The sequence below is a fragment of the Lepidochelys olivacea genome (assembly GCF_965140295.1).
Source record: "Lepidochelys olivacea isolate rLepOli2 genome assembly, chromosome: 10".
NCBI classification, from domain to species: domain Eukaryota; kingdom Metazoa; phylum Chordata; order Testudines; family Cheloniidae; genus Lepidochelys; species Lepidochelys olivacea.
The window spans coordinates 6,410,192-6,426,352 of NC_140420.1; the positions used below are offsets into that span (position 1 = coordinate 6,410,192).

Here is a 16,161-nt window from a genome sequence, read left to right on the forward strand (position 1 = left end):
CTGATCCCTGGCTCTGACCCTCACCTCTGCTCTTGGCTAAGCCCCGGGGTGTCCTGTGGTCCTGATTCTTGATTCCATCTTGGCTCAGCTCCTCTTTAACCTCCAAGTCTGGCCACCCCCATGGCTCCGACTATTAGGCCTGACTGCCCACATCCTGGTCATGATGCTGACAACGTTGAGGATTGTCTATTCTCTTTCCAGCCAGTTGTCACTTATTTAGGAATCAGACTGGACCACAGTCTAACATACTGGTCCCATGTAGAATACTTTAAAAGATCGCTTTCTACACTGTCTTGATCCAGAGGCGAGCAGGAGCAGAAGCAAGCGTTGTGCAGTCCTGGGGGTGGTGTTCGCTCCGGCGAAATATTATGCAGCAGTTTGGGGCAGAGAACGGCATGCGTATCTCCTTGATTTGGAGGTGAACACAGCCACCCGTATCATTAGTGGTTGCCTTAGCCGCACATTAACCTTTAATTTATGTGTGTTGACTCAGAACAGCTCCCCCCAGACTTTGATGGGGTGCCATGACCCTTATAACTCCATGGAGCGCTGTGACGGATGAAAACAAGCTGCGGCACGCAAGGCTGACAGTGGTTCCGATATGTGCAAATAAGTAGCCCACACTTCCTACAGGAAGTTCTGCCCGCCTCCGGAAGAAAACACCTCCATCTGCAGCTCCTGCTGACTCGCCACGACTGACTGTATGCTACCCTTTTGCAGCAGCTGTTCGCGCACTGATATCCTGCACTGCTGAATCTCGGGTGAAGAGCGGCATCTCAGTGCCCACAGCTATGTCCCCACAGAGGGATAGCAGCTCTGGGGTAGGTTTCAGAGGAGCAGCCGTGTTAGTCTGTATCCGCAAAAAGAAAAGGAGGACGTGTGGCACCTTAGAGACTCACCATCCGGTGGAGTGAGCTGTAGCTCACGAAAGCTCATGCTCAAATAAATGGGTGAGTCTCTAAGGTGCCACAAGTTCTGGGATAGAGAGGCAGGCGTGCTGATGAATTTCACAAGCCCTATCTTACGTCCACCTGTTTGCAGCCTGGGACGCAGATCCTGGACTAGATTTAACAAGCCGCTGACTGGAATGGCAGAGCAGCTGCCAGAATGCAGAAATTTGGCTTAACCCATCTTCACAGTGTGACTGCGGGGCAGCAACGCAGATGATCTAACATGGTGGTGGCAATTAGAATATTGAAAGGTGAACTGCAACACCGTCCTATCCCCAATGAAGGAGCAGTCAGAGGGCTGGTGATCTAGATATCGACTTGTGATGCATATGAAAGAAGAAGTCTTGCTCAGAAAGAAGAGGGTTTTTTTCTAACCACAATTTTATTTTTCAAAAATGAAAATTTTCATTGACTTTTTTTCAATGGTTTCCATTTCTCAAAAAAAACCCAAACCCTGAAAATGTATTTTTAAAATTTGTTTCCATTTTTCTCTTTTCTTTCCCATCCATTTCCCCCCCGCCACCACCACCCCGGTTTTCCATTTTTCCAGTGAAAAGGGGGAGAGGAGAAAAAAACACAAACTGAAAAACTTTTTTTTTCCAGTTTTGAATTTTTTATTTTGTCCAACTGAAGAATTTTTCAACTAACTCTCAACTTTCAGATCTGTTTTTAAGGCTTCAGGGACTGAGGGTCTTATTTAAAATACATTGAAGTTAATGGGAGTCTTTCCATTCACTCTCATAGGTTTTGGATCAATCTCAAAGAGATTCCATTGCTGTTCAATGCACTGTCTCAAAAGATCTTCTGCAGATGTTGGTGGGTACATGCTTCATGATAAGCAGTTGCCCCATGAATTCATTCAGACGTGTCTGAACACATTTGCAGAACTCTTCAAATTAATTTGTAATGACCCATTAAAGGAGGGGATTATTAAATATTGGTTTAACACAAACAACAAAGATGTTATAATCCCGCTAATGCCTCTTTAAGAGTCGTTCATTTCAACACCATTACTGTAGGGCTCAGATTAATCGTTATGCAGGTGGTAAAGTGGAATGATGTTACCTGTTTTCACAGGGATGCATACAAATCACTTTTCACCTCATTAGTTTGCTGCCCAAAAAGGCACTCTCCTAATTCTCTCAGACTTCAAGTGCTTTCTGAATTTCAAGCTGCATTCGCTCATGTTTTAACCCTGATCTGAGCAACTATAACATTTCTAAACAAGATAAATCTTTGCAGTAACCTAAAGTGGAGCTTCTCTTTTCCCATAGGCTATTTCTTGTGCAGTAGGCGGATTGCAATCGCTAGCCTTTACTCCCCTCCTGGGAGTGCAGAACAGAAATAGGCCAGGGCCTCTTTTCAGATAGCTCCATTTGAACACACTTATGCTTTAGAAACTCTCTCTCACTTCAGGAATAATGTTCCAGTGTGGGTGTATTAAGAGATCCTCAGAAGTGGTCATTTACTGATTTGGGTCACTATTACCCCTCATCCTCTTTGTCTGAAAATGTGTAACTGGTGTGGGAAGGACTACCAGGAAAATCTATATATTGACATTGGGAAAAAGATAAGGATGAAAGATGGAACCTATTTAATGCACGGCTATCATCTGTTATCTCCCGTTCCCCAACTGTTTTAAAAACAAAATACAGAAGTTCTTATACTCCAAGGACCACTTTCTGCAACACAGCTGTGCCAGATATAAAATGCAGTACATGTTCATGCTCAGAAACCCAATAAAACTGGTAATTAGCCTCTGAAACAAATTAAAACAGAAGATACAATTTTATTCAGTGTAGTTTGTCTTTCCTGCAAACTGTACCTCGAAACATATTGGAGAGTTAAGTAACGTAGAGCTTAAATAATAGGAGCACAGGGAGAGCAAATTAAGAGGAAAAGATGTGTCTCGTGATGCACTTAAGAAAGAACCAAAAGATTGTTAAAATGGGGAGGAGTAGAAGGAATGATCTTGGTTATTGTCTTGGCTCTTCCACATGCTGCTTGTTTGTATTTGAACAGACCATTTAGCTTGCGTGTGCCTCAGTTTCCCCCATCTTTCGAAATCAGATAATTGGCCCTTGGAGATGGGTGTGTGATAAATGCATACAGGCTGTTCTAAGTGATAGATCCTGCAGAGAAAGAGGCTTTCTCATCCAAAGAGGCTAGACCATGTGAAGTGGTTCAGGAGTTCGAGGCTGCATAAGCAGAGCAGATAGAGTCCAGAGTAAGGCAAGGTGTGAAGGGACAGGCTATAAATACAAGAAGGGCGATTTTGAACCAATCTGTTCCTCTTTCCCTTTTGTGGTTGGAAACAGGGTAGCTACTGCACAAGGGCACTTCATTCCACTCTCGCTTCCCCCTCATCAATGCTCCAATTCACTTTAGAGCTCAGCTGAAAGCATACATTTTCCTCCTTCCCTCTAACTCTTGGTTTCTCTCTCGCTTCCTCTGCTATTATTTTGAAATTTCAGAGCTGTGTTTATTTAACTCTGGGCAGTGCGGCAGGGATGCAGTGTGTGAGGAATAAATCTGTACTGCAGCGATGGAACTCTGGTGGGTGGTTTCAGATGTTTCCTTACCTCCTTCCTTGCTGATGTGCCCACAAAACTGGTGGGTCGCCAGGGCCACTTGTGAATCAATAAGGGGTTAATTTTAATGCCTCGTAGAAACACGAATGCTGGGTGGAAAACCAGGGGCGGTTCACACGTTTTTATCTGAGCTCTTGTGGGTTAAATCTTGTGCTCCTGCAAATCAGGGGAAGCTTTGCCCTCAATGGAAACATGATTGAAACTTGTGTTTCTAATAAAAAAGGCCAGACTTGTCCCTGGTATAACCCAAAGATTAGGGTCCTTGCCACTAGCAACCCTGCCGGCCCTAGGAGGAGTGGGCAGAGGAATGTGGCCGTGGAAGGCAGCTGTCACCCCTCCTCTCGGAGGTAGCCTGTACCTGATTGGCTCTGGTTGGGGTGGGAGCATGACTTGAGTTTGTACAGTCATGGTGATCCCCCTTCATGTGGGTGGTTCCTACAGAGACCCACATGGAAGCTGCTGTCCCTTGGTGGAGTCCCCAAGGGAGGATTGCAGTATAAACACCACCTGTCTCTCTAGGGGTGAATCCCATCTGCAGGGCAGTGGCATACATTCATCAGGAGAGAATTTAGCCCAAGATGTTTATTACTGAGTTTAATAACTGTGTGGGAAGCTCTGTAGTCCTAGAACCCAGATCTCCTAGTTCCTGGGCAGCTGCCCTGTCCACACTGCCAAAGCAAGGAACAACAGCATATGGGCCGTAAAGTTTCAAGCACCACCGGCTGTCCCGCCCACAGAGGTCCTGACTGGCAGTGCCTAGGGCATTCCCTGGTTGTCCCAAGAATGCTGTTTAAGGTGTGGGGAAAACACCTAGAGGTTGTCTGTGCAACTAGACAGGTACCTGCTTGGTTCTTTAAACAGACCCTGCTGCACACTCCTGATACCTTGCCAGGCTCCTGGTTTCTGGCCCCAGCCCTGCTTTCATACCTGGCCTCTCTCCTGGTCCTCTGCTCTGCTCCTGACTCTTCGCCCTGCCTCAGTTCCAATAACTCAACTTTGGCTGACTCACTTAGCGTTGGCCTGGTGTGGCTCATTGACCTTGACTCTGACCTGATCCTATGGTGTGACACTAGTACGGAGAGCTGCTCTTGGTCTTGACCCTCCAGACAGAACTCGGATCATGTCCCCTCCAACCCAGGCCCTGGCCTCAGTCTGTGGTCCGTATGCCCTTCCTCTAGGATCGCAAAGAGAGGAGCTGTTATTATGGCCAGCTTATTGTTGGGGAAAATGAGCCAAGGAGAATTGAAGTGACTTGCTTAAGGTCACACAGCAGGCCGGTGGCAGAGCCAGGAATGGACCCACATCTCTCAATTTGGCCAGGAGTGAATTCATCCCTGTTATAAACAGGGTGGAACTCTCTTTGAAGCTTAAGTTGAACCTGGTTTTTATTAATCAGGTAATATCTATTTGTAAGTGACTCTCCCTTACCATTTTGCAATTCAAGGGATCACTGAGAAAGAGCAAAGCGAATAGAAGACAAAAAGAAGACTCCGAACTCTAATGCCCATAATCCCGTAGGGTGGAATAAAACTTTGGCAGATCTCCACCATTTTGGAGGTTATCCCGACAGATTTCCTGTAGGGTCTCCCTAATGGTCCACTAGGCTACTCTCCTCTTTGTGAGCACTCATATTCATAGTTCTGTCAATGCCTGACATGAACTCACAAGCCTTGAGTAGCAGTACAGCAACCAGACTGAACCTAATCTGGATTGATGTGCTCTCTTTATAGCCTCATTACAGAGCAAATCAATGTAGAACAATGTTAAATGCAAAGCAACTCGGCTTAAAATAACTTCAAGGGATTGACTGGAATGGGAAGAAGGGCTGGGGAATGTAGCATAAACGCTGCTACCTCCTTGGAACTTCACCATAAGGGGCAAGAGTCTCTCTTATGTCCCTTTTCACTAGCACCAGCAGCTTAATCAGCCTGTAGAACAGCCAGTTTCCCTGCTGAGAGAAAGGTCCTGGTACAGAGGGAATCCTCAGGTGATGTACAGGCAACATACCACCTCTATGCTCCCACCATAGCCCTCACCACACCCCGTCAGAGCCTCCTGTTGCAGAAATGGCCATAGGCAGCCGGATTTAAATTTGAGTAGCCCTGACTCTTATTTAACTTGCATTAGGGCCTGGGTGGTCAAAACATGCCATTTCAGAGAAAACCCAAACATTTTGCAGAAAAGTTATCGGTTTCGATAGAAGTTTGGCTGGGCCGTTTCTCCAGGTTTCTGATGGAATTTCTAGGGGTGGGGGTGAGGATGAGAGTGAGCACCCAGTTTAGAATAACCAATCCCTGGTGATTAGGGCACTCACCTGGGATGTGGAATCAGGTAGACCAGGGACTTAAGCCTGGGTCTCCTGCATCCCAGTTGAGCGTCCTGGCTATTCTGGGGGGCAGATCTGGCTCTCACTTTTCACACAATATTTTGGAAGGCCTTGTGTTTGCTGAGCTTTGGAACGAAAGCAACTTTTGAAACCTCATCAGCATCCACGAAATGGAATTGTTTTCCGGTCAGTCTTGTTGGTGAGATCCCCGTCCAGCTTGCGACTTGGGAAGATCAAAGGGGGTTTATTCACTGTACTGCTTGTTAAGGGTCCCAGACTGAGAGGCACAGACAGTGGTAATCTTGATTTCACCCACACTGCGCACTGCCAGTGTGTCTCTGCATTGCGGATTGCCTGCTTTAGTGCAAAACCCGAGTACAGACAGGCAAAGCCACAATTTTCACCAGTTGAGGGAACCACTTGCTTGAAACCAGGGTAAGCTCAACTGGTACAAATTGCATCTGTCCTTGTCTACAGTAAGTGGTTTTTATCAGTGTAGCTATACCAGTTGCTGGCCACCAGTGGCTGAAATAAGGCTAATCCCAAGTGCAGAGAAAACAAGAGGAAAGCTTTCATGACGTTCAGAGCAGTGTATTCAGCCTGTCTGGTGGATGTGTTGGCAAAACGAAGCACGATACAATAATTGATTTTTCTTGAACAGTTAGTTATACAAGGTGTTTAAAGCGGACACCAGCAAAACCGCAGAGCAATCTGCATTATAGCTTTGACTTCCAAGCGCATCGTAGTACGTGCAATTTTCTTTAACTATCACTGCATCTGCGAGTTTGCCAGTTTGTGGATTTACTGTATAGTAAAAGTGCATTGATTGAAATGTTGCTTGATGCTTGGAGAGAGAAGCATGCTATCGTTCTTGGTGTCAGTTTTCATTTGAACAGGGTATGGTTGTCTTGCTTTTGAAGAGAACAAGTGCCCATTAACACAAAAGGTTATAATTTTGTCTTGATGCTTGGGGAACGGTATGAGCTTGTGCATTTAAATTGGCAAGCCTCCTTAGAGTAAATGTGCCTGGCACCTGAAGCTAACCCAGGTATTGCAGAATATTAAAAGCTTCATTCTGAGCCAATTTAGAACAGGTGTAGAAATCTTAGACCGCACTAGTGCATGGCTGTTCCATTCTTATGGCCAAATTCAACTCTGTTTACCCAGTACAAGTCTGGAGTGACTCCAGTGACATCAGTAATTACTGTTATTGTTTGTGTCAGTAGTGCCCAGAGGATCTAGTCATCAAGGGTCCATTGAACAAACACATTGGAAGAGACAGTCCCTGCCCCAAAGATCTGAAAATCTCAGTTAAGGCTAGATGCAACAAGCTGGTGTAACAACCAAGCAGGAGGAGAGAGAAAGTGGGTGATAGTAGGTACGTCTACACACTGCACAACTCTTCCAGTCTCATGTAGAGTACACTGCACATCCCGCTAGCATGGGTATCAATAGCAGTTGAAGGAGGTCAGGCACTGCTTAGGTAAGCAGAGGAAAGATGCCTGAACCCTGTGGGTATATACCCGACATGGCTCTCTACACACCTAAGCAGTGTCCCCCAAGTCTACACTGCTGTTTTTAGCAATGTCATCTCCCGCTGCCTCGCTGTTGCCAGAGCCTTTCCCTGCCAGAGCCTTTCACTAATGTGTGTAGCCATGCGCCCGCAATGTAGACACAGCTTGCTTTTTACTGCAGCGTGTAGTTACACATACCCTATATGCCTACAACTGCTTGTGCTGTGCAGTTGTAGACATAGCCAGAGAAAGGAGCATATGATTTTGGAGACTGGCTTTGTGCAGATTTTGAAGGACCGAAGGATTTTTCTGGCTGGAAATAAGGCAGAGACAGTAAGAGCAAAATTTTCAATGGGGCTAGTGACCTTTGGGTGTGTTTCTTGGGTGCCAGATTGATTCTTTTTCCCAGAAGTGCTGAGTACCCACAGTTCCTGTTAATTTCAGCAGAAGTTGGGCTGCTCAGGACTTCTGACAATCAGGTGCAGGGTGTCTGAAACTGGGCACCTTAAAGTCACTGGTCACTTTTGAAAATTCTGGTCTAATGATGGTCAGTAATCCTGACTGGTTTAACTGGTTCAACCCTGTTTTTAGTGGGACTAGCTAAAGAGATTCAGAGACCAATCCTACATTATCACTAGAGTGAAATTCTGCTCTTGGTGCCAGTGGTGAGGGTCTTGAATCCCTCCTTTGTGCAATCAGTTCACATGCATGATGAGTTGGGCCGTTGAAAGCAATTTATGAAATTGCACAAAGTGAAAGAGAAATGGGAATATTTAGTTTAAAACTAAAAAGTTCAATTTTAAAGGTAATGCAATTCACTGAACCAGCCTTTCCCTAGAGCAATCTTTATTCTTTGCATGGAGATAAGGAATCTTGCCAATTCTTCAAAACCTTATTTAAACTTAGTTGGTGTTGGTCCTGCTTTGAGCAGGGGATTGGACTAGATGACCTCCTGAGGTCTCTTCCTACCTTACCCTAATATTCTATGATTCCCATTCTTCTGGTGTTCTAAAAAAACCTCCGCAATACAGAGCATTAACAAAGCCAGATACAAGACTGCTCATAAGGGGCCAAGCCCTGTCTCTGTTTTTGGCTGTGGATGTCTATAGACCTGTCAGATACTGAGCAATTAAACTGTCTCCTGTAGCCACATGGTGGAGATACAGAGTGGTTTGGGGAACCCTGAGTTGTTTGCACAGCACTTTTAACTCTTGCTTTAGTCTGATGGGATGTCTTCATCTCGTTAGACAGCAGATAAAATGCCTGCCCTTGAGGAAAGGAAAAGGAACCACTTTCTTAGACAAGGACTTAAAATACGTAGGCTTATAAAGAAAATGTAAGAGGACTGTTGCCTCCTTACTAACATTCAGTGGGGGTGTTTTGGTTGGCTAGCTCCCACTATTAAAAGGGGAAGGGTCTATGGGAAACCAGGACTCTGAGACTGATAGACCCCAGGAACAATGGGGAGAGGCCAATGCTCCAGCTCAGCCTGAATGACAGGGTGGGCAGGCTAATCAGAGAGTCAGGAGGCCAGGGAGGTCCCATCCTCCGTGTGAGCTGGAATTGCCTGGGTCAGACAGAGTGGGGCCAAGCTAAGGAGAAAGCAGGGGCCCGAGCTGAGCTGGGGAGCAGAGCTGTGCCAGATCCAGAGAGACCAGAAAAGCAGCCCAGAGAGAGCAGACCCTGTCCTGGGAGCAGATCTGCAGCCCCAAAGCCAGAGGCACAGCCCAAAGAGAGCAGACTTGCCCTGGGAGGAGAGCTGCAGCAACCAGAGCCAGAGGGGCCAGAGCAGCAGCCCACGAAGCAGGTCAGTGCTGGGTGCAGAGACACAGAAGCAGCCGGCAGAGCAGACCTGTCCTGGGAGCAGAGCTGCAGCAACCAGAGGCAGAGGGGCCAGAGCAGCAGCCCATGAAGCAGGTCAGTGCTGGGAGCAGAGCCACAGAAGCAGCCTGCAGAGCAGACCTGTCCTGGGAGCAGAGCTGCAGCAACCAGAGCCAGAGGGGCCAAAGAAGCAGCCCAGGGAGCTGGAGGCAGAGCGGCAGCCGTGCAGAGACCGAGTGGTGGGGCTGGGGCTGGAGCAGTCCGGAGCTGGGTGCGGTGAGCAGCGGGGGAGGACGAGGGGGACCCTGGGCAGCAGGCCCAGCACAGGGAGACGCCTCAGCCAAGGGGCTTTGCAGGCCAGGCTTGGATCGTAACCCCGACAGGGCGGGGGCGACACTGGGCAGAAGGGTCCTACCACTTAGAGCCTGAGAGCGTGTGGCCACCACCAGAGCAAGTGTCCAACCCACAGCCTCCCTGCAGCACGGCCAGGGCCTGAGAAGAAGGCCTGGGACTTACAAGGAGCAGACTGTGAACTGCCCTGACGTTCCAGAGACACTGTTTGTGATGTTCGCTGCCACAGAGCGGGGTGATGTGTTTCCTTTAACCTTTCCTATTTTTCCTGATTCTTTTTAAAATTAATTGTTGATTAAATAACTTGCATTTGCTTTAAATTGTACGTAATGGTCAGTGGGTCAGAGAGGTTCCCAGTGCAGAGAGAGTACCCCGGAGTGGGGACACCCTAGCCCCTGTCCGAGGTGGCCGCAGCAGGGTTGGGGGTCAAGCCCCCCAGGAATCCTGGGCCCAGCCCTGTTGGGGTTCCGAGGACTCTGCCAGACAGGAGAGTGGAAGGGGAGTCCTCAAGGGCAGGGAGGCCACTGGGTAAAGGAAGTGGGAGCGAGGACTCAGATCCTTTCGCTAGCCCACTTCACCGGGGTCGTACAGAAGCCAGGAAAGTTCCCCACAATAGCAGGACTATTCCCCCGATTACAAAAAGAAAAATCAATGTGTTTCACGTGAATTTGGCTCTGGTGGCAGGTGCCAGACTGACAGTCCTAGAGACGGAAATCCTTACAGAACAAGTGCAGCCTGGGTAGATACTGCCTCACCCACCTAACGCACTCCAACCAGGCTTTGAGGGACCATTTGAAGAGGGTCAGGGACCAATCCTGCTCTTGTTGCAGTGAGTGCATGTTTGGTTATTGATGTCAGTGGCAGCACAAATGGGCCAATTAAGGGCCTGACCCACTGACTGACTGAGCACCTGAAGCTCCTGCTGAAGTCCGTGGCGGCTGTAGGGGCTGACCGTCTCTCAGAATCAGGGCCTGTCTCTCTCAGGCCTCAGCAACACTGCCAAAGAGGGTGCTAATTAATGCTGCTGCTTTGTTTTGAATGTTAAAAACCTATCCAGGGACAGAACTGCTACCACTAATTTATTTCACCAAGGTAACCAAATGGCCTAGAGAGTAGAGCTGGTTGAAATTTGTGTTCAAAACAGGGATTTTCTTTAACCCCCCCCCCCCCCGACTTAATCAAAATGGGCATTTCGCCAGGAAACATCCACGTATGATGTATTCTTTGGGGTTTTGTCAAAAAATATCCTCCCCGGCCAAACTTTTTTGATTTTTTTCAGCTGCAGAGAACAGACACGTTTTAGCTAAAACCTCCCCAAAATTCAGGGTGGTTTTTTGTTTTGTTTTTACAAAAACCTGAGAACGTTTGAAGAGAAAAAATCAACAAACACAAAAGCTCTTTTGTTTCCCTTGAAATGTTTTTACAAGAACAAAGACCAACCAGTTTTACTTGGGCTCTATCCATATTAGGTTCTTATCTGGTCCCCTTCACAGTTGTCTCTGAGACCCTACAGTCATTTAATCTTTGTATGTCTCCTCACAACACCCCTGTGAGGCAGGACATGGCTGCTATCCCCATTGAACAGATGGGGAACTTAGGCGCAGAGAATTGAAGGTCCAAGGGTATTTAGGTGTTGCTGGGCTCAGTACTGCAGTGGCTAACAGATTTAGGAGCCTAAATCTCACTTTCAAAAGGGATTTAAGCGGTTAGGAGCCAAAACCCGACTTACAGTTGAGTGCTGGCACAGCAATACCTAAATGCCTTTAACAGTGTAGGTATAACTGACTTGTCCAAGGTCACACAGGAAGTCTTTGGCAGAACAAGGAATTGAGCCTGGAGCTGCTCAGACCTAGGTTCGCGTCCTAGCCACTGGATCATCCTTCCCCTCTGGTAGTAATGATATTCCCAAATTGGGTTGAATTTGTACCAGTAACCCTAAGGAGAAAAGACCCCATAATAGTCTGTCCTGTTCATATAGTCTATTTGTTGTCTTGTGCAATCTGTCTCTGTGTCACACCCTCCCTTCAACCCGCAAATTTCTTTGTTAAACCAAAAAGTGGCTTTGGGGCCTTTGTCCTGCTACTTTTAAAACAGTGGTCTAAAATCAGCATACTTCAGTTAGTTGAGGTCAGCATAACATTTCCCCTTTGAATTTAGCAAAGCAGGCCATTAAGGTAAATGATCATGTACGACAAATATTGCCTCCTAAAAAATTTAGCTCTCTAAAACCCCAGTTGCATAATGACAACGTTTTTTTTTTTAAAAAGGCCAGTATTAACCTAATAGCGGTGTTTAATGGGACATAATAAGTAGTGTTAATATATCCTAGTTTAATCCTACACAGGCTAAATTACTTTTAATGCTGCTTGTTATGCCAGTTAAACACCCCTGTTAGATTAATACTTTGGGCTAAGGCTGCCCTTTTAAAACATGTGTCCTGCAATTACAGCACGCATGCTTCTGTGAAGGCCACATTTTAGGAGACAATAGTCACAATGCATCCATAATTGGATCAGTGTATAGGGAAGCTGAAGAAGACTCAGCAACTTTATTGACACTGATTTGTCACCTCTTTATAGTTTCTTTTAAAAACCAGAATCTGGGTCATTTCGGGCCTGATCCTGGGTAGTGTTTGGAACCTCTCTCAAAGTGGGATGCACACCCTGTTTCAGTGATGTCAAAAATAGTGATCTCCTTTCTTTCAGGTCTTTTAAAAATGGAACTATTTCAAAACAGCTCAGCACAAATCGACCCCTGTGTTTATTGGGTATAGGCAGAGTGGGACTCATAATAACCAAAACCACTGATTACTTCAAAGTAAAAAGTGTCAGTTTGAACAACGTTTCCATGAAACGTTTCAACTTTGATATCCGTCTTCAAAAGCAGCCCTTTTCTGCAGCCCTAAAGTTTAGAGAAGTTAGAGGTGGAACATGACTAACATCAAATCCTCTCTGCAGTGTAGGATCTAATCCCTTGCAGAAGGATCTCTCTGGTACTGATGATCTTTAACAAGATGTTCTTTGTGCTGAAATGTTTTGGCTGCCACAACACGCTTTGGGATGCACCTTGTTACATTAAACTTGATGCTGTAATAATAAAAATAGCATCTTGCACTTATCAAGTCAATGTAGATTTGTATGTTTAGAGAAATCAGTGGGATTCTAAAAGGGCTTTGCAGACCATACAGCCCTAGTTATCAGAAGCTCTTGGTGGGGCCGATGCCTAAAAACTCAGACAATTGAGGATCCACTCTGGCAGACTTTGAAGTCCTGGTGAGCTGGCCAGCCTTGATGAAGCCTGATGACTGACAAAACGGAGGTGCTCTTGCTAGATCCATTGGTAGCAACCAAGCGCAGGAAACAACATCTATTGAGCATCAATAGAAAGCTGCATGTGTAGGCATGAATATCCAGATCTCTGGGAACTTAACTGACGCCCCTGTTTGGTTAGAGGTGATTCAGAATCACTGTGCTGTTTCTGGGGTCTAACATGGCGCTATTTGATAGCAGCCAGGAACACACACAACAAAGAAAGGAGAGGACCATTGTACTCCCATGTCACCGTGTCAGCCTACCAGGGCGAAGACACTCTGCTTCAAGCTACCTCTTCTCCCAGAGCCACTGCTTCAAGGACGAGCTTATGAGGAGAGGCCAGATGAAAGGAAATCGGGATCCTCTTGGTTCTGACAAGTAGATTCTAATTATGGGTCTGTCCTGTGGCGTTGCCCCTCCCAGTAGAGCGGCGTAAGTGCAGGACAGCATGTCAGCGTCTTTTCCTCACTTCCCGCACACCCCTCACGCAGACACAATTTTTCCAGACTCACCATTGGGAAACCCTGCAGTGTAGCTTGTGAAGGAGCAATAAATAAATTAAATCAGTCAGGCTCGGGGGGGCGGGGGCTCCTTTAACACTGCAGCTAATGGGATTGTGGGAGGTGCCCCAGGCCTTCTGGTAGGTGTTCCCAGTGCATGGAAGCTAAGGGCACTGAGCACTTTCCAGTGGTGCTTAGCATCACCATGGGCTCAGCCCAGTGACTCACGCTCCCTCCCTCTGAGCACAGTATGGAGGGGCAAAACTCAGCGAGCTCTCCGACCATGAGCCTGTTCTTGCTAGGTGTTGAGTGCCTCCGGGGCGCTGAGCATTCTCCACTTGGTATCTTACAGGCCTGTGCCCCGGGCCACAGATCGCTTTTACACTGATCAGCTGGACTGGACTGTGTTGAGCCAAGCAGCTCCCTGCTGAGTACTGTTAATATCTTTCTGTTACGAGCTTCACAGGCTTATTATGGTGAATAATGAAAGCCTTATCCCCAACCTTTGCCCTTTCTACTCAAATCCCATTCTAACAAGTATATTTCCCCCCTCTCCTCCCCCCCCCACCAGGGCCACTTGATGGAAAAAGGCTCCCTCCCGTTAAAATAGTGAAAAATATAGGACTTCAGTATTTAGCAACAAGCAGGATTTCCTGTTTGTGCCTTCGTGATGGGCTGTTCTCTCCCTTTCCACTCCCTGTGTTCTAGCGAGTAACATTGTAAGCAGTCGTAATAAAAGGGGGATCTGAAGATGTTTCTTTCCTTTGTCATCTAATCGCTAGAAAAATACTTAAGATGAAGCCAACTTTGATAGTGTCTGATGTGATATTTATTTGCACCAAAATATCAAGCAATTAATTTAAAATGATGTATTAGATGGTAAAATCTCTGGGGCAGGGACTGTGTATTTGTTCTGTGCTTGTACAGCACCTGGCACAATGGTGTCCTGGTCCAGGACTTGAACTTGCAATGCCAGTGCAATGCCAATAATACATCACAATAATACGTATACAATCTTCAATATAAGTCAGTTAATTTGCTAGGGGCTGTTTTTGGTCATAGCAATTGAAACATTGTAATATAAAGGGTTTTATTTAATATTTTGGAAACCTGGCGATACAGACATACTCTCTCGTAGTGAGCAGATATTGACGCCGTTGAGTTGAACTTTAAGATTTATTGACTGTGTAATGGGGTTTGGCTGCCTCCATAGTGTCCCCTCCCCCTTGTGGCCAGGGTCACTTTGCTACATCCTGCCTCAGTTTCCACCTCGTCGGGGCCCCTTAAGAACTTCACACGCACTTCTCTCTGGGTTAACACCACCCCTGCCTGGGGCCAGTTGAATAACAGAAATTGTTCTTACCAGTTCACAGGGTCCCAGAATGAAGTCCATGACCACACAACAGTCCATACTTAGCTCTGGTATCATCTCTCACACCCAGAGCTCGTCTTCTGTCCTATTCTGTTCTCGCAGCTCATCCTCCCAGCTCTTCCTACCTGGAGCTTAACCTTCTGGCATCTAGGCACCCAGATTTCTGGGCTCAAACTCTGTCTGGGTTTCCTCACAGGAGCCTCCTCTCTGTCATAGCTCCCTTGGTCTCAGCATCTTCCCTGCAGGAGCCTTACACACACTCTTCTGCAGTCTCCACAATTATCTGAGCTAGTACGGGCTGGATGAATGCACTATAAGGTGGGTAGAAAGTTGGCTAGATTGTCGGGCTCAACGGGTAGTGATCAATGGCTCCATGTCTAGTTGGCAGCCGGTGTCAAGTGGAGTGCCCCAGGGGTCGGTCCTGGGGTCGGTTTTGTTCAATATCTTCATAAATGATCTGGAGGATGGTGTGGATTGCACTCTCAGCAAATTTGCGGATGATACTAAACTGGGAGGAGTGGTAGATACGCTGGAGGGCAGGGATAGGATACAGAGGGACCTAGACAAATTGGAGGATTGGGCCAAAAGAAATCTGATGAGGTTCAATAAGGATAAGTGCAGGGTCCTGCACTTAGGACGGAAGAACCCAATGCACAGCTACAGACTAGGGACCGAATGGCTAGGCAGCAGTTCTGCGGAAAAGGACCTAGGGGTGACAGTGGACGAGAAGCTGGATATGAGCCAGCAGTGTGCCCTTGTTGCCAAGAAGGCCAATGGCATTTTGGGATGTATAAGTAGGGGCATAGCGAGCAGATCGAGGGACGTGATCGTCCCCCTCTATTCGACATTGGTGAGGCCTCATCTGGAGTACTGTGTCCAGTTTTGGGCCCCACACCACAAGAAAGATGTGGATAAATTGGAGAGAGTCCAGCGAAGGGCAACAAAAATGATTAGGGGACTGGAACACATGAGTTATGAGGAGAGGCTGAGGGAACTGGGATTGTTTAGTCTGCAGAAGAGAAGAATGAGGGGGGATTTGATAGCTGCTTTCAACTACCTGAGAGGTAGTTCCAGAGAGGATGGTTCTAGACTATTCTCAGTGGTGGAAGAGGACAGGACGAGGAGTAATGGTCTCAAGTTGCAGTGGGGGAGGTTTAGGTTGGATATTAGGAAAAACTTTTTCACTAGGAGGGTGGTGAAACACTGGAATGCGTTGCCTAGGGAGGTGGTGGAATCTCCTTCCTTAGATGTTTTTAAGGTCAGGCTTGACAAAGCCCTGGCTGGGATGATTTAATTGGGTATGGGTCCTGCTTTTGAGCAGGGGGTTGGACTAGATGACCTCCTGAGGTCCCTTCCAACCCTGATATTCTATGATTCTATGATTCTGTTCCCCCACTTCAGTGCAGTGTCCTTCTGCTCTTTATA

At 46.9% G+C, this 16,161-nt stretch overlaps 1 protein-coding gene across 1 annotated transcript in view; it reads left to right on the forward strand.

Annotated features, from left to right (window-relative positions):
• Positions 1-16,161, forward strand: part of CACNA1H (calcium voltage-gated channel subunit alpha1 H) — a 479,184-nt gene that overhangs the window by 25,798 nt on the left and 437,225 nt on the right. The gene's annotated exons all lie outside the window — the stretch shown is intronic.